This window comes from Hyperolius riggenbachi, chromosome 3, assembly GCF_040937935.1.
Source record: "Hyperolius riggenbachi isolate aHypRig1 chromosome 3, aHypRig1.pri, whole genome shotgun sequence".
NCBI lineage: Eukaryota > Metazoa > Chordata > Amphibia > Anura > Hyperoliidae > Hyperolius > Hyperolius riggenbachi.
Window position 1 is genome coordinate 72,249,646 of NC_090648.1, and position 17,761 is coordinate 72,267,406.

The window sequence follows — 17,761 nt, forward strand, 5'->3', positions numbered from 1 at the left end:
AGAAAGAGCTAGCGAGAGGCCACGGGATCATATCTAGCGCAAATAAATGGAGCTTGTGACCTCCAAATTTTTCAGGCCAGACCTCTGAGAAACAACACTGTTCTCTCTCTTAGGAATGTGGCATTAGAAAAGTAGCAACCTGCAGATGAAAAGTGGACTTTTGTCATTTTAGTCATCCTGCTGGTGTTTATAAATTTGCCAGAGAGTAAGACACTGGACCTCACCCTCATGAAAGAACGCTGACAAGTGAGCATTTTGTGGCCAAGACTGATTTGGAGATAAGAGGTGCTACGAAATGTTGTTATTGTGCCAGCCACGGTACTACCACACGAGCACTGCTCAGTCATCATGCACCTTGAAGATAATCCTTTCTCTGTTGGTAAACACCTTAGTCAGTCTCCGAAGAGACTGTCAAAAATTGCCGATGCTGACTATATTTCAAGTCATCATGGCGGGGTATTGGGAAAAGTTTTCAATTAGCAATAATCACGCCTCGGTTGAACCTCATTGGCTATGATACTGCCACTGCGCAAAGTTAGCCAAGCTGATGCCAGCAAATATCCCCTCTTTCTTGGATAAAGGAATCACCTTAAGGAGAGACAAACGCAGTTTACAGTGTTCCGCTGAGGATCATGGGATGCCATATGCTAATTAGACAGCCACTAAACAAGCATTGTTAATAAGCGGCTAAAGAGTCTTAGCATTTGAAAAGGCGGCAAAGAGGGCAAAACAAAGCCTGCCAGGGATGCCAGCATAGTGTTTTGTGGAGCAGGCTGCCAAGTGGGCCAGTCCCGCACTTGTAAAATACATGAAAAATACAATTTGAAAAATGGAGTAATGAGTCTACGTCACGGCCATGTGTGCTGATAATTGGGCCTGTGATTATTGTGCCTGGAAGTACTGGTAAGCTGCGCTGGCTAGAGGTGCTTGGGAGTTGGCCAAAGTCTTGGTGGTTGCAGGTTACTGGAGGAGAGAGATGGTACGTGAGCTGTTAATTTTCTGATGCTCATGGTAAGCATGAAGCTCCTTCCATTGCTGCTTTGAGGGTAGATGTGCAGGCTGGAGAAGGGATCCGGCGAATTACTCTAATGCTGGGAATACACGACGACATTTTTCAGTCGATTACTATCCGATCTTATTTCCGATCGACTTTCCGATTCTTATCTTTTCTGATCAATTTCCATTCATTTCTATGAGAAATCGATGAGAAAAAGGATCGATAATAAGATCAGACATGTTGGAAATTATCTATGGAACCATCTATCTGCTGAAAAAACTTATGGTGTATTCCCAGCATAATGTTGACGGTTTGATGCCTCTTTTATGCATGGAATAATCCATGTTTAATATCACAGCAGAAAAAGTTGAAGAGAAATAGATTCAAGACGCAGGGAGGCTGTGAGAGTTCGGGGGATGCACAGAAAGCGGCTGATGTTTCGGTTATGGCTTACTGCAAGCAAAGCACGCAAGAGGCAGCAGTTGCAGAGGGAACTCAGGTAGCGGAAGTGATGGCCAATGAGCATGGGGTAAAGGAAAGGCATCGCCTGAACAGGGACTTGAACCCTGGACCCTCAGATTAAAAGTCTGATGCTCTACCGACTGAGCTATCCAGGCCCTGGAAGGTGAGCTTCACCAGCAGCTCAAAAGTCAGTTATTCCAAGCAGGATAAACGGAAGGTCTAGTACATGCCCTGAGCTGGCTATAGCCTGCGACCTCTACATTTTCTAGGTCAGATCTCTAAAAGAATAAAACTGTACTTGATTTGGAAGGTGGCATTAGAAAGGTAGCCACCAATCAGCGAAGGCATGGAAAGCGGCCGACATCGGTGTTTTGGCCTGGTGCAAGCGGAGCACGCAAGAGGCTGCAGTTGAGGAAGATAGGGAGAGGACACGAAGCATAACAAAAGGCAGAGAGCATTGCCTGAACAGGGACTTGAACCCTGGACCCTCAGATTAAAAGTCTGATGCTCTACTGACTGAGCTATCCAGGCTCAGAAAAGGTACGATCACCAGCAGCTCAAAGTTTAGCTACAGTATTTCCAGGCTGGGCGCAAGTTAAGGTCTAGTGCAAGTCATGAGCAGTCTATAGCACCTAGATAGCCGGGAAACAGCAGAATGCGCTGTTGTTTCCTTCAACCATCAGGTTCTTCACCTTGGCTGATTGTTGACACTTTTAAAACACCAGCCAGAAGAAGCTATAGGCCGGCGAAACCTAAATGTCAGCGGTGCTCTGTTTCTGAGCACCCCAACAACGCTTGCAGAAAGAGCTAGCGAGAGGCCACGGGATCGTATCTAGCGCAAATAAATGGAGCTTGTGACCTCCAAATTTTTCAGGCCAGACCTCTGAGAAACAACACTGTTCTCTCTCTTAGGAATGTGGCATTAGAAAAGTAGCAACCTGCAGATGAAAAGTGGACTTTTGTCATTTTAGTCATCCTGCTGGTGTTTATAAATTTGCCAGAGAGTAAGACACTGGACCTCACCCTCATGAAAGAACGCTGACAAGTGAGCATTTTGTGGCCAAGACTGATTTGGAGATAAGAGGTGCTACGAAATGTTGTTATTGTGCCAGCCACGGTACTACCACACGAGCACTGCTCAGTCATCATGCACCTTGAAGATAATCCTTTCTCTGATGGTAAACACCTTAGTCAGTCTCCGAAGAGACTGTCAAAAATTGCCGATGCTGACTATATTTCAAGTCATCATGGCGGGGTATTGGGAAAAGTTTTCAATTAGCAATAATCACGCCTCGGTTGAACCTCATTGGCTATGATACTGCCACTGCGCAAAGTTAGCCAAGCTAATGCCAGCAAATATCCCCTCTTTCTTGGATAAAGGAATCACCTTAAGGAGAGACAAACGCAGTTTACAGTGTTCCGCTGAGGATCATGGGATGCCATATGCTAATTAGACAGCCACTAAACAAGCATTGTTAACAGGCCCGGATTTCTGCAAAGGCCACAGAGGCCACGGCCTAGGGCGATAAAATCAGATAAGATCAGAAGGGCGGCATGACTTGGAGAGAGAAGAAGTCATATGTCAAAGTAAATCATCTCCTCTGTTCCCGCAGCGCAGCCAGCCAGCGCCCTGCTCTGCACTAATAGAGGAATTCCAGAGTTCCCCAATCCCTGCACCTCTCACTTCCTGATGTGTTATAACAATCAGGATCAATCATAACTGTCACCTGATGATCCAATTATTTATATGGATCGACATACAGTAAAAGTGGATGTGAGAAATACCAGGGATTTACATTACAAAGAAGATAAAACTAAGTTCCGCTGAGTTCTAATGCAGGCATTCACAAACATTTCTGCTAGTTTCTTCGCCTTCTCTTTTAGAGCTGTGACACTGTCTGACCCCAGCAGTTGTAAATTACTTTCTTATCTAGGCCTAATTTATTGCTTTTTTTTTCTTTCTAGCCAGTGATCTCCTCTCTGCTTAAGTTAACTCTTTCCTGACTCATTTTCTGTCCTTCATCTCCGACCATCTATGATAACTGCTGCAGCCTGGAATAAAAATGCTGTATGCTTCCCTTTCATTGCTACACTGTCACTGTCGCCTGAGCTGTTACTACCTCTATGCTAGTGTGTATGAATTGGCATCCTTCTGCTTTCCTGTAGCAGTAGAACATTATACCATCTTAGCCATCAGCAAAAGCAGAGAGTTTTGAATCAGGGTGATACCATTTATTGGCTTAAAAGAAAAAGAGTAATGTTTCTGCTAATAAGCCTTCTTCAGACTTTGTTCCTGTATACTGTCTATATGTTAAAGCACACCGCCATATGTACATTCAGCATTCAAAAGAGATACGTAGATTTTTCAGCAAATATAAATAAATGTCATTCAGATGCTTTAAAGTGGAGCTGAACTCTTGCACAGGACAGAAGGAAACCATGCAGAGACATGCACCATGTATGTATTTAGAGAGCCTTTCGAATTCTTCCACATCTGTGTCTAATCACAAATTTGATATCTTCCCTGTGTCACCTGACTGCCACAGCATATAAGCTTATTTTAAAGCACAAGATGTTAATATATTTGCTTCCATGAAAGTAGGAATTAGACACACTGTCTATTTATTGCAGGATTTGTATCAGCTGTAACAAAGAAATGTTTTTTCTTAAAAGGTTATGTTGCTGAGTATCTTTTAGAGCAGAGAGGAAGTTCTGAGTTCAGGTCCACACTAATTACAACCAAACATCCAAAGTGGGTCTTGACAGGATGTTTGCTACTTACCTGTTCTCTGTTTTGTTTGGGCTTTTCTCCATTGCACTGCCCTGCCACCTGTTTGTGGCTCCAACTGCAGTCAGCCACACAGAGGACAAAGAAGCAGCGCATGCTCTGGCCACTCGCGCTCCCTGCCACCTGTCTGTGGCTCTGACTGCAGCCAGTCACACAGAGGACAAAGAAGCAGCGCATGCTCTGGCCACTCGCACTGCCTGTCACCTGTCTGTGGCTCTGACTGCAGCCAGTCGCACAGAGGACAAAGAAGCAGCGCATGCTCTGGCCACTCACGCTCCCTGTCACCTGTTTGTGGCTCCAACTGCAGTCAGCCGCACAGAGGACAAAGAAGCAACGCATGCTCTGGCCACTCGCACTGCCTGTCACCTGTCTGTGGCTCTGACTGCAGCCAGTCGCACAGAGGACAAAGAAGCAGCGCATGCTCTGGCCACTCACGCTCCCTGTCACCTGTTTGTGGCTCCAACTGCAGTCAGCCGCACAGAGGACAAAGAAGCAACGCATGCTCTGGCCACTCACGCTCCCTGTCACCTGTTTGTGGCTCTGACTGCAGTCAGCCGCACAGAGGACAAAGTAGCAGCGCATGCTCTGGCCACTTGCTCTCCCTGTAATTTCCTGCTCCTGCCCAGATGTGCACAGCAACCAAGGCCGGTACAGTGTTATGCATTCTTGACGAGTACCGATCATACATCAGCGTAATTTCTCAAGTATGCATTCCCAGAACACTATCGGCTGCTGTGCACATTCGAGCAGGAGCGCAAATTTCCATCGTGAGAGGACAGAGAGCATCCACTGATTCTTTGCTCAATGAGGGGCACAGCAGCACAACTGAAATGAGCCCATTCAAACCAGTGATTGCTAGTCAGATAGTTGGACAGAATGTTTTTTGGTGGTGGTGGTGGGGGGGGGGGGGGGGGGGCGCTTGGTGACAGCAGGCCTAGGGCACTGGTAAGTACAAATCCGGCCCTGATTGTTAATAAGCGGCTAAAGAGTCTTAGCATTTGAAAAGGCGGCAAAGAGGGCAAAACAAAGCCTGCCAGGGATGCCAGCATAGTGTTTTGTGGAGCAGGCTGCCAAGTGGGCCAGTCCCGCACTTGTAAAATACATGAAAAATACAATTTGAAAAATGGAGTAATGAGTCTACGTCACTGCCATGTGTGCTGATAATTGGGCCTGTGATTATTGTGCCTGGAAGTACTGGTAAGCTGCGCTGGCTAGAGGTGCTTGGGAGTTGGCCAAAGTCTTGGTGGTTGCAGGTTACTGGAGGAGAGAGATGGTACGTGAGCTGTTAATTTTCTGATGCTCATGGTAAGCATGAAGCTCCTTCCATTGCTGCTTTGAGGGTAGATGTGCAGGCTGGAGAAGGGATCCGGCAAATTACTCTAATGCTGGGAATACACGACGACATTTTTCAGTCGATTACTATCCGATCTTATTTCCGATCGACTTTCCGATTCTTATCTTTTCTGATCAATTTCCATTCATTTCTATGAGAAATCGATGAGAAAAAGGATCGATAATAAGATCGGACATGTTGGAAATTATCTATGGAACCATCTATCTGCTGAAAAAACTTATGGTGTATTCCCAGCATAATGTTGACGGTTTGATGCCTCTTTTATGCATGGAATAATCCATGTTTAATATCACAGCAGAAAAAGTTGAAGAGAAATAGATTCAAGACGCAGGGAGGCTGTGAGAGTTCGGGGGATGCACAGAAAGCGGCTGATGTTTCGGTTATGGCTTACTGCAAGCAAAGCACGCAAGAGGCAGCAGTTGCAGAGGGAACTCAGGTAGCGGAAGTGATGGCCAATGAGCATGGGGTAAAGGAAAGGCATTGCCTGAACAGGGACTTGAACCCTGGACCCTCAGATTAAAAGTCTGATGCTCTACCGACTGAGCTATCCAGGCCCTGGAAGGTGAGCTTCACCAGCAGCTCAAAAGTCAGTTATTCCAAGCAGGATGGACGGAAGGTCTAGTACATGCCCTGAGCTGGCTATAGCCAGTGGTGCTCAGCAGAGCTCGAATTTTCGAGTAGCTCGAATATTCGAGCTCTTTTTCAGCTATTCGAGCTCGGTATTCGAGCTCCGAATAGCTGGAGCTATTCGAATGGGCTATCCGAGTACACTCGAATAGCCCATTCACTATTCGAGCTATTCGAGCAACTCGGCGCTATTCGAGCTCGGTACCGAGCTCGAATAGCGTCATAGCCCAGATTGATGTCCTTAGAGCCAATCAGAGGGCTCCCAGGCCCTCTGACGGCAGCCAATCACAGAGGGGGACCCTGGCCAGCCCCTACCCTATAAATAGCGGCCGCCATGTTCCGTTTCTTTATGCTTGCCTGAGACTTGTACAGAGAGAGAGTTGCTCCTTTGTGCTTTGGCTTTGCAAGTGCTCTATTGTGATCATTTACCTAGCGTTTTTGCTCACCTACACCTGCCATATACACCTATATTGTTGTTAGTTAGATAGACATTGTATTTTAGTTAGTAGCTTGTGTGTTACATTAGAGACAGGCAGCTGCTGCAAGCTTACAGGTTTAGGCCTCAGGGGGGCCTTGCCTCTGTGGGCAGCTGTCCTCTGTTTATTTCTCTCATCTATACCAGTATTTCTGCTGTCCTTTACTAATAGTATTGTAGTTATACTGTACTAGGAGTAGGACACTCACTGACTGTCACTGTTTATAGGCTACTAGCTAGCTCCTGCGTGTGTGCACTCACTCACTGTCTGTGTGTACACACACTCTATTTCCTTCTGATTACTGATAGATTATTGTTAGTTAGTTGTACTTACTTACTACTTACTCTTACTGTACCCGTAGGGACACTCACTGTCACTGTTCATATAGGCTACTAGCTCCTGCGTGTGCGCACTGCACTCACTGTCTGAGTGTACACACACAACACACACTCTATTTCCTTCTGATCGCTGATTGATTATCGTAATTAGTTAGTTCTACTTACTGTTACTACTTACTCTTACTGTACTAGGAGTCTAGGACACTCAGTCACTGTGTTCATAGGCTACTAGCTCCTGCGTGCGTGCACTCACTGTCTGAGTGTACACACACCCACACTCCATTTCCTTCTGATCGCTGATTGATTATTGTAATTAGTTAGTTCTACTTACTGTTACTACTTACTCTTACTGTACTAGGAGTCTAGGACACTCAGTCACTGTGTTCATAGGCTACTAGCTCCTGCGTGCGTGCACTCACTGTCTGAGTGTACACACACCCACACTCCATTTCCTTCTGATCGCTGATTGATTATTGTAATTAGTTAGTTCTACTTACTGTTACTACTTACTCTTACTGTACTAGGAGTCTAGGACACTCAGTCACTGTGTTCATAGGCTACTAGCTCCTGCGTGCGTGCACTCACTGTCTGAGTGTACACACACCCACACTCCATTTCCTTCTGATCGCTGATTGATTATTGTAATTAGTTAGTTGTACTTACTGTTACTACTTACTCTTACTGTACTAGGAGTCTAGGACACTCAGTCACTGTGTTCATAGGCTACTAGCTCCTGCGTGCGTGCACTCACTGTCTGAGTGTACACACACCCACACTCCATTTCCTTCTGATCGCTGATTGATTATTGTAATTAGTTAGTTCTACTTACTGTTACTACTTACTCTTACTGTACTAGGAGTCTAGGACACTCAGTCACTGTGTTCATAGGCTACTAGCTCCTGCGTGCGTGCACTCACTGTCTGAGTGTACACACACCCACACTCCATTTCCTTCTGATCGCTGATTGATTATTGTAATTAGTTAGTTCTACTTACTGTTACTACTTACTCTTACTGTACTAGGAGTCTAGGACACTCAGTCACTGTCCATAGGCTACTAGCTCCTGCGTGCGTGCACTCACTGTCTGAGTGTACACACACCCACACTCCATTTCCTTCTGATCGCTGATTGATTATTGTAATTAGTTAGTTCTACTTACTGTTACTACTTACTCTTACTGTACTAGGAGTCTAGGACACTCAGTCACTGTGTTCATAGGCTACTAGCTCCTGCGTGCGTGCACTCACTGTCTGAGTGTACACACACCCACACTCCATTTCCTTCTGATCGCTGATTGATTATTGTAATTAGTTAGTTCTACTTACTGTTACTACTTACTCTTACTGTACTAGGAGTCTAGGACACTCAGTCACTGTCCATAGGCTACTAGCTCCTGCGTGCGTGCACTCACTGTCTGAGTGTACACACACCCACACTCCATTTCCTTCTGATCGCTGATTGATTATCGTAATTAGTTAGTTGTACTTACTGTTACTACTTACTCTTACTGTACTAGGAGTCTAGGACACTCAGTCACTGTGTTCATAGGCTACTAGCTCCTGCGTGCGTGCACTCACTGTCTAAGTGTACACACACCCACACTCCATTTCCTTCTGATCGCTGATTGATTATTGTAATTAGTTAGTTCTACTTACTGTTACTACTTACTCTTACTGTACTAGGAGTCTAGGACACTCAGTCACTGTGTTCATAGGCTACTAGCTCCTGCGTGCGTGCACTCACTGTCTGAGTGTACACACACCCACACTCCATTTCCTTCTGATCGCTGATTGATTATTGTAATTAGTTAGTTCTACTTACTGTTACTACTTACTCTTACTGTACTAGGAGTCTAGGACACTCAGTCACTGTGTTCATAGGCTACTAGCTCCTGCGTGCGTGCACTCACTGTCTGAGTGTACACACACCCACACTCCATTTCCTTCTGATCGCTGATTGATTATTGTAATTAGTTAGTTGTACTTACTGTTACTACTTACTCTTACTGTACTAGGAGTCTAGGACACTCAGTCACTGTGTTCATAGGCTACTAGCTCCTGCGTGCGTGCACTCACTGTCTGAGTGTACACACACCCACACTCCATTTCCTTCTGATCGCTGATTGATTATTGTAATTAGTTAGTTCTACTTACTGTTACTACTTACTCTTACTGTACTAGGAGTCTAGGACACTCAGTCACTGTGTTCATAGGCTACTAGCTCCTGCGTGCGTGCACTCACTGTCTGAGTGTACACACACCCACACTCCATTTCCTTCTGATCGCTGATTGATTATTGTAATTAGTTAGTTGTACTTACTGTTACTACTTACTCTTACTGTACTAGGAGTCTAGGACACTCAGTCACTGTGTTCATAGGCTACTAGCTCCTGCGTGCGTGCACTCACTGTCTGAGTGTACACACACCCACACTCCATTTCCTTCTGATCGCTGATTGATTATTGTAATTAGTTAGTTCTACTTACTGTTACTACTTACTCTTACTGTACTAGGAGTCTAGGACACTCAGTCACTGTGTTCATAGCCTACTAGCTCCTGCGTGCGTGCACTCACTGTCTGAGTGTACACACACTAAATTTACTTGTGATTACTACTGATTATTGTAACTGCTAGTTGTACTTCCTGACTGTTACTACTTACTTACTGTACTAGGGGACACTCACTCAGTCACCTCACCAACCAACCCACTCCATTAAAGTACCCCACTTTTCACCCGCCCTTTTACAAAACTTTTGTCTATACGCCCAAAACATTGAAGATGTCTGGAAGTGGCAGCCAGCGCGGTTTGGGCAAGGGGAAGGGCAGCAAGGGAATCAGGAGGAGAGGGAGCAGCATTGTGGCAAGCCGCGGCCGCGGGCGCGCCACCATGCACAGTTCCGCAGCAGCAGCAGCAGCGTCAGTGGCTAACATTCCTCCCATAGCCACTGGCCGTGGACGCCTTGGGCGCCGCCCAGCAGGAGCATCTGCAACTCACGCTGCAGAGACACAGCAGCAGCAGCGTGTAGCACCTGCTCCCATTTTCCTCCAGCCGGGTCGGAAACGTCCCATTGAGGAAAAGGATGCAGACACTGTGGTGCAACTCATGACGGAGGATGAGCAGCCCGCCATCAGCTCTGCATCCGAGGCCTCCACCCTCACCACCACCACCACCCCTGTTCGCAGCAGCCGCCCAGCAGGGTCTGGGGAGGAGGCCAGTTCACCGTCACTCGCCGACCTGTCATTCAGCAGTCTTTTGACCCCAGGCATCATGAGTAAATTGTCTGCTGTTGTTGGCGATCTTGAGGAGGAGATGCTGATGGGCACTTTGGGGGATGAGGGATTGGACAGCAAGACTGTGGCGACAGTCAAGCAGCCCATCCATGCATCAGGAGAGGAGTTTGGGGGGTCCTCATCCCAGCAGGACATGTTTCAGGAGGGGGAGGATGATGATGACCCGGTGACAGACAGAGACTGGGTGCCACCACCTCCAGGGGATGTCGTCCTCAGCAGCTCTGAGGAGGAGGAGGAGGAGGATGCGCTTGTGGGCCTTGCAAGGAGGCGCATCATTGCAAGCATTGGCAGCGTCCCACAGCCTGCTGGTGTCTCAGGCTCAGCAGCAGCAGCAGCAGCATCAGCCAGTACCACCCCCAGCCGCACCCAAGCCCCCCCCCCAACCACCACAGGGAGACAGGCAGCAGCGCTTCCATGCCGTAGGGGGAAGTTTCTGTCACCAATCTGGCGGTTTTTCACCATGCCCACTGTGTACAGCAAGTACGCCACTTGCAACCACTGTCAGCGGAAGTTGAGCAGAGGTGCAGACCCCTTAAAGTTCAGCACCAGCTCGCTCATCAACCACCTTGCGGCTAAACATTTCCACCAGCATGAGGAGTTCCAGAGGCTGAAGGCATCTGCTGCTGGCAGTGGCACCACACCCATCACTGCACAGCCTTCAGCAGCAGCAGCAGCAACAGCAGCCACCCGCCCTCCTGCTCCTCCAGCAGCACCAGCAGGAGTGCGGAAACGCACTGCTCCTCCCCCCTCTGCAACTCCTGCCGCCGACACTGAGGCCTGTTCTGGCAGCCAGTCCTCAGTGGCCTCCTCTGCTGTGTCTGCTGATTCCCGTGTCAGCAAAAGGCCACGCCAGAGCCTTTTGAGCGAGTCCTTCCAGGGGGTGGTTAGGGCTCTGCCTCCCAGCAGCCGTCGCGTGCGGCAGCTGAACGGCTTGCTGGCACGGGCCATGTGCTCCCAACTCCTGCCGTACACGCTCGTGCAGGAGGGGAGCGACATTCGTGCGCTGCTTGCTTGCGCAGCCCCAGACTGGCAGCTCCCCAGCAGACACTTCTTTGCCCGCAAGGCCATTCCTGCACTGCACCGCTTTGTGATGGCCAATGTGGAGCGAGGGCTGGAGCACGCGGTTGGTGAAAGGGTCCACGTCACCATGGACTCCTGGAGCAGCCGCTTCGGGACAGGCCGCTACCTGTCCTTCACTGTCCACTGGGTCAGCTTGGTGGAAGGGGGTGAGGATGGGAGAGCAGCAGCGGGCACAGCAGCAGCAGCAACACAGTGGGTGGTGCCACCCCGCAGGCTCAGGGGAACTGCAGCAGGTTCCTCCGATCCTCTGCCATCCTCCGGCACACCTGGCCAAACCCCCCGCCTCAGCAGCAGCGTGAAGGCCCGCCACTGCCAAGCGCTGCTGCACTTGGTCAGCCTTGGGAAGACCAAGCTGACGGCAACCCATGTGTTGGCCAAACTCCAGGAGCAGGAGAGGATTTGGCTGACCCCCAGAGGCCTCAGAGTCGGAGAGGTGGTGGCCGACAATGGGGCCAATCTGGTTGCCGCAATAGACAGGGGAAACCTGACCCACATCCCCTGTCTTGCCCACGTGCTGAACCTGGTGGTGCAGAAGTTCCTGCGCACCTACCAGGGGATGAGCGAACTGCTGGAAACGGCAAGGAATGTTGTGCGTCACTTCCGGCGCTCGGCTGCAGCCTGTGCGAGCCTGGAAGACGTGCAAAAGGAGCTGGATCTGCCACACCATCGGCTGATCCTTGACGTTCCGACTCGCTGGAACTCCACCCTGGCGATGTTGGAGCGTCTGGTTGAACAGAGGCACGCTGTCAAACAGTACCTTGCCCTGGCCACTGTTTCCGCAGCTCAGAGAAGGGACAAGACCAGCAACTTCCCGTCCATCGTCCCCGATGATGACTGGAGGCACATGCAGCAGGTGTGCTTAGTGCTGGCTCCCTTCCTGCAGGCCACAAACATGGTGAGCAGGGACCATGCTATGGTCTGCGAGTGGGTGCCCCTGGTTTCTCTGCTGAACAGGGCCCTCGATGCTTTGCTGGAACAGGGAGCGGCAGCCTTGGACCAGCAGGAGCGGCAACCAGCTGCGCAGTCCACCTCTGAGGGGGAGGAGGAGGAGGACTTGGTGGAGGTCCCTGACCTGGCTGCTGATGAGGGGGATCAGCACAGCGCAGCTGAGTTGGTGCGGGGGTGGAGAGAGGATGAGGCGGCAGAGGAGGAGGATGAGGACAGCACTGACGTCGATGTGCCAGCAGACGTGGCCCACCTCTTCCCAATGGCAGCGCACATGCTGACGTGCCTGCGCAGGGACCCCAGGGTGATCCAGATGAAGCAGAGGGAGGACATCTGGATCAGCATGATGTTGGACCCACGCCTCAAGGGGAAGTTGAGCCAGTTCCTGCCGCCTGCAGGAGGAGACCCAGCGCAACAAATAAGGAGCTTGCAGCAGGCCCTTGTTGAGCGCTTGGAGGAAGCCTTCCCCCAGCCTTCCACCCCCACTGTCCAGCAGCCAGCACAGAGGCAGCAGCAGGTGCCTGCATCCAGCAGCAGCAAGCGCCCCACAGACCTGCTGTCTCTCAGCCACGAGCTCTACAGGACTGTAGAGGCTCCGGCAGCAGTGACTAGAGAGGAGATGCATGCAGCAGCATCCTCCTCCGGTCACAGCCAGCGCCTGACCCGCATGGTGGCTGACTACATGGGGTCGTACAGCGGGCTTGACAGCGATGCCCCTGTTGATCCCATGGAGTATTGGGTCAAGCGCATGGAGATCTGGAGCGAGCTGGCGCAGTACGCCCTGGAAGTGCTGTCCTGCCCCCCTTCCAGCGTGCTGTCCGAGCGCTGCTTCAGTGCAGCTGGTGGCGTGGTCACCGAGAAACGCTCACGTCTGTCTCACAAGTCTGTGGACAGACTGACGTTTCTCAAGATGAACCAGGCGTGGGTGGAAGGCGAGTTCCTGGCCCCTGTTGTCGGCGAGAGGGGGACATGAACTGGCTGCCGGAACCATCGTTAATGTGCCTTACCACCCTTTACCACCTCCTGGCTCCTGCTCACTAAGCCAGCCTGGTTCACTTTGACTATTACGTCGCCTGCAGCCACACATTTTACACCTACAGTGGGCTGCTGTGTACTGCCCTTCTGCTGTCTGTCTGTGTTTCCCACTGCCAGGGTACACAGAATTACCTTCTTCTGCTGCCACTCTGCCACCAGCTATTACGTCAAACAATAGCTATATTGGTTGCAAAACCAAAAACCAAAAAACCATAAAAAAAAAAAAAAGGTTTAATTTTTCTGAGGTGCCCGGGTTGAAAACTGTGTTGTCCCAGTTGTGTATTGGACACAATGTGGGCTGCACGACCGCTGTCTGGGACCTCCTGTTGTGTTTATTTACAGCCCTGGTATCACCGCTAGGTACCAGGGCTATTATGTCACGCTGCCTACCTGCTGCCACACTCACACTGCTCCTCCATACCTCCTCCTGCTGCTGCTGCTGCTGTCTGTCTGTGTTTCCCACTGCCAGGGTACACAGATGATTTACCTTCTGCTGCCACTCTGCCACCAGCTATTACGTCAAACAATAGCTGCTCGCCTACTCCTCCATTCCTCCTCCTGCTGCTGCTGTCTGTCTGTGTTTCCCACTGCCAGGGTACACAGAATTACCTTCTTCTGCTGCCACTCTGCCACCAGCTATTACGTCAAACAATAGCTATATTGGTTGCAAAACCAAAAACCAAAAAACCATAAAAAAAAAAAAGGTTTAATTTTTCTGAGGTGCCCGGGTTGAAAACTGTGTTGTCCCAGTTGTGTATTGGACACAATGTGGGCTGCACGACCGCTGTCTGGGACCTCCTGTTGTGTTTATTTACAGCCCTGGTATCACCGCTAGGTACCAGGGCTATTATGTCACGCTGCCTACCTGCTGCCACACTCACACTGCTCCTCCATACCTCCTCCTGCTGCTGCTGCTGCTGTCTGTCTGTGTTTCCCACTGCCAGGGTACACAGATGATTTACCTTCTGCTGCCACTCTGCCACCAGCTATTACGTCAAACAATAGCTGCTCGCCTACTCCTCCATTCCTCCTCCTGCTGCTGCTGTCTGTCTGTGTTTCCCACTGCCAGGGTACACAGATGATTTACCTTCTGCTGCCACTCTGCCACCAGCTATTACGTCAAACAATAGCTGCTCGCCTACTCCTCCATTCCTCCTCCTGCTGCTGCTGTCTGTCTGTGTTTCCCACTGCCAGGGTACACAGAATTACCTTCTGCTGCCACTCTGCCACCAGCTATTACGTCAAACAATAGCTATATTGGTTGCAAAACCAAAACCAAACAAACCATTAAAAAAAAAAAAAAGGTTTAATTTTTCTGAGGTGCCCGGGTTGAAAACTGTGTTGTCCCAGTTGTGTATTGGACACAATGTGGGCTGCACGACCGCTGTCTGGGACCTCCTGTTGTGTTTATTTACAGCCCTGGTATCACCGCTAGGTACCAGGGCTATTATGTCACGGCGAGCTGCCTGCCTCATTGACTGCCTGCTGCCACACACTCATCCTCCTCCTCCTGCTGCTGAATTTACCTCCTGCTGTCTTTGTGTTTCCACTGCCAGGGAGCACATACAATGGCGCTTCCAACATGCGTGCGCCCACCAGCTATTTGTTACGCTCAAAAATAGCTGCATTTCTTTAAAAAAAAAATTGAAAAGAGAAATACGTGAAGAAGAAGAAGACGATATTGAAAAGGAAGGAGAAGATGAAGATGAAGAAGAAGAAGAAGATGAAGAAGAAGATGAAGAAGATGATGAAGAAGAAGATGAAAAAGAAGAAGAAGATGAAGAAGATGAAGAAGAAGAAGATGAAGAAGAAGAAGAAGAAGATGAAGATGAAGATGAAGAAGAAGAAGAAGAAGAAGAAGATGAAGAAGAAGAAGATGAAGAAGAAGACAATATAGAAGAAGAAGAAGAAGATATAGAAGAAGAAGAAGAAGATATAGAAGAAGAAGATCGAGAAGAAGAAGAAGAAAGATAAAGAAGAAGAAGAACAAGTATATACAGTAACACTACTGAACAAAATTAAGGACACAACTTCTCTTTCCACATTTTTTTTTAAAGGAACATCCCCACATAATCACTTGCTGTTGTTACTTGGGAAAAAAAGAGGTTTCTTGCATCATTCACCCTCAAAACAAGTGTTGGAAGCTATTTAAGGCCAATTCGAATAGTCAGCTCGAATAGTTAGCTCGAATACCGACTCGAATAGTGAGCTCGAAGTCCGAGGTCGAATCGAATAGTAAAAATTATTCGACTCGAATATTCGACTGACCTCGAATAATTTACTATTCGAATTCGACCAAACTCGAATTTTAAAAAGGGGTATTTGAGCATCACTAGCTATAGCCTGCGACCTCTACATTTTCTAGGTCAGATCTCTGAAAGAATAAAACTGTACTTGATTTGGAAGGTGGCATTAGAAAGGTAGCCACCAATCAGCGAAGGCATGGAAAGCGGCCGACATCGGTGTTTTGGCCTGGTGCAAGCGGAGCACGCAAGAGGCTGCAGTTGAGGAAGATAGGGAGAGGACACGAAGCATAACGAAAGGCAGAGAGCATCGCCTGAACAGGGACTTGAACCCTGGACCCTCAGATTAAAAGTCTGATGCTCTACCGACTGAGCTATCCAGGCTCAGAAAAGGTGCGATCACCAGCAGCTCAAAGTTTAGCTACAGTATTTCCAGGCTGGGCGCAAGTTAAGGTCTAGTGCAAGTCATGAGCAGTCTATAGCACCTAGATAGCCGGGAAACAGCAGAATGCGCTGTTGTTTCCTTCAACCATCAGGTTCTTCACCTTGGCTGATTGTTGACACTTTTAAAACAATGGTACACCAGCCAGAAGAAGCTATAGGCCGGCGAAACCTAAATGTCAGCGGTGCTCTGTTTCTGAGCACCCCAACAACGCTTGCAGAAAGAGCTAGCGAGAGGCCACGGGATCGTATCTAGCGCAAATAAATGGAGCTTGTGACCTCCAAATTTTTCAAGCCAGACCTCTGAGAAACAACACTGTTCTCTCTCTTAGGAATGTGGCATTAGAAAAGTAGCAACCTGCAGATGAAAAGTGGACTTTTGTCATTTTAGTCATCCTGCTGGTGTTTATAAATTTGCCAGAGAGTAAGACACTGGACCTCACCCTCATGAAAGAACGCTGACAAGTGAGCATTTTGTGGCCAAGACTGATTTGGAGATAAGAGGTGCTACGAAATGTTGTTATTGTGCCAGCCACGGTACTACCACACGAGCACTGCTCAGTCATCATGCACCCTGAAGATAATCCTTTCTCTGTTGGTAAACACCTTAGTCAGTCTCCGAAGAGACTGTCAAAAATTGCCGATGCTGACTATATTTCAAGTCATCATGGCGGGGTATTGGGAAAAGTTTTCAATTAGCAATAATCACGCCTCGGTTGAACCTCATTGGCTATGATACTGCCACTGCACAAAGTTAGCCAAGCTAATGCCAGCAAATATCCCCTCTTTCTTGGATAAAGGAATCACCTTAAGGAGAGACAAACGCAGTTTACAGTGTTCCGCTGAGGATCATGGGATGCCATATGCTAATTAGACAGCCACTAAACAAGCATTGTTAATAAGCGGCTAAAGAGTCTTAGCATTTGAAAAGGCGGCAAAGAGGGCAAAACAAAGCCTGCCAGGGATGCCAGCATAGTGTTTTGTGGAGCAGGCTGCCAAGTGGGCCAGTCCCGCACTTGTAAAATACATGAAAAATACAATTTGAAAAATGGAGTAATGAGTCTACGTCACTGCCATGTGTGCTGATAATTGGGCCTGTGATTATTGTGCCTGGAAGTACTGGTAAGCTGCGCTGGCTAGAGGTGCTTGGGAGTTGGCCAAAGTCTTGGTGGTTGCAGGTTACTGGAGGAGAGAGATGGTACGTGAGCTGTTAATTTTCTGATGCTCATGGTAAGCATGAAGCTCCTTCCATTGCTGCTTTGAGGGTAGATGTGCAGGCTGGAGAAGGGATCCGGCGAATTACTCTAATGCTGGGAATACACGACGACATTTTTCAGTCGATTACTATCCGATCTTATTTCCGATCGACTTTCCGATTCTTATCTTTTCTGATCAATTTCCATTCATTTCTATGAGAAAAAGGATCGATAATAAGATCGGACATGTTGGAAATTATCTATGGAACCATCTATCTGCTGAAAAAACTTATGGTGTATTCCCAGCATAATGTTGACGGTTTGATGCCTCTTTTATGCATGGAATAATCCATGTTTAATATCACAGCAGAAAAAGTTGAAGAGAAATAGTTTCAAGACGCAGGGAGGCTTTGAGAGTTCGGGGGATGCACAGAAAGCGGCTGATGTTTCGGTTATGGCTTACTGCAAGCAAAGCACGCAAGAGGCAGC

The 17,761-nt window shown here is 48.5% G+C and overlaps 7 non-coding genes across 7 annotated transcripts; all 7 read right to left on the reverse strand.

Annotated features, from left to right (window-relative positions):
• Nucleotides 1–396: 396 nt before the first annotated feature.
• On the reverse strand, nucleotides 397–537 carry LOC137564605 (U4 spliceosomal RNA). The gene has a single exon (XR_011030700.1). It is a non-coding gene; the product is annotated as a U4 spliceosomal RNA (small nuclear RNA).
• A 1,004-nt stretch (nucleotides 538–1,541) lies between these two features.
• On the reverse strand, nucleotides 1,542–1,614 carry TRNAK-UUU (transfer RNA lysine (anticodon UUU)). Its single transcript has one exon. It is a non-coding gene; the product is annotated as a tRNA-Lys (tRNA).
• Nucleotides 1,615–1,917: 303 nt separating this feature from the next.
• On the reverse strand, nucleotides 1,918–1,990 carry TRNAK-UUU (transfer RNA lysine (anticodon UUU)). The gene has a single exon. It is a non-coding gene; the product is annotated as a tRNA-Lys (tRNA).
• A 664-nt stretch (nucleotides 1,991–2,654) lies between these two features.
• On the reverse strand, nucleotides 2,655–2,795 carry LOC137564606 (U4 spliceosomal RNA). Its single transcript, XR_011030701.1, has one exon. It is a non-coding gene; the product is annotated as a U4 spliceosomal RNA (small nuclear RNA).
• A 3,287-nt stretch (nucleotides 2,796–6,082) lies between these two features.
• TRNAK-UUU (transfer RNA lysine (anticodon UUU)) lies at nucleotides 6,083–6,155 on the reverse strand. Its single transcript has one exon. It is a non-coding gene; the product is annotated as a tRNA-Lys (tRNA).
• Nucleotides 6,156–15,946: 9,791 nt separating this feature from the next.
• On the reverse strand, nucleotides 15,947–16,019 carry TRNAK-UUU (transfer RNA lysine (anticodon UUU)). Its single transcript has one exon. It is a non-coding gene; the product is annotated as a tRNA-Lys (tRNA).
• A 672-nt stretch (nucleotides 16,020–16,691) lies between these two features.
• Nucleotides 16,692–16,832, reverse strand: LOC137564655 (U4 spliceosomal RNA). Its single transcript, XR_011030743.1, has one exon. It is a non-coding gene; the product is annotated as a U4 spliceosomal RNA (small nuclear RNA).
• Nucleotides 16,833–17,761: the final 929 nt, after the last annotated feature.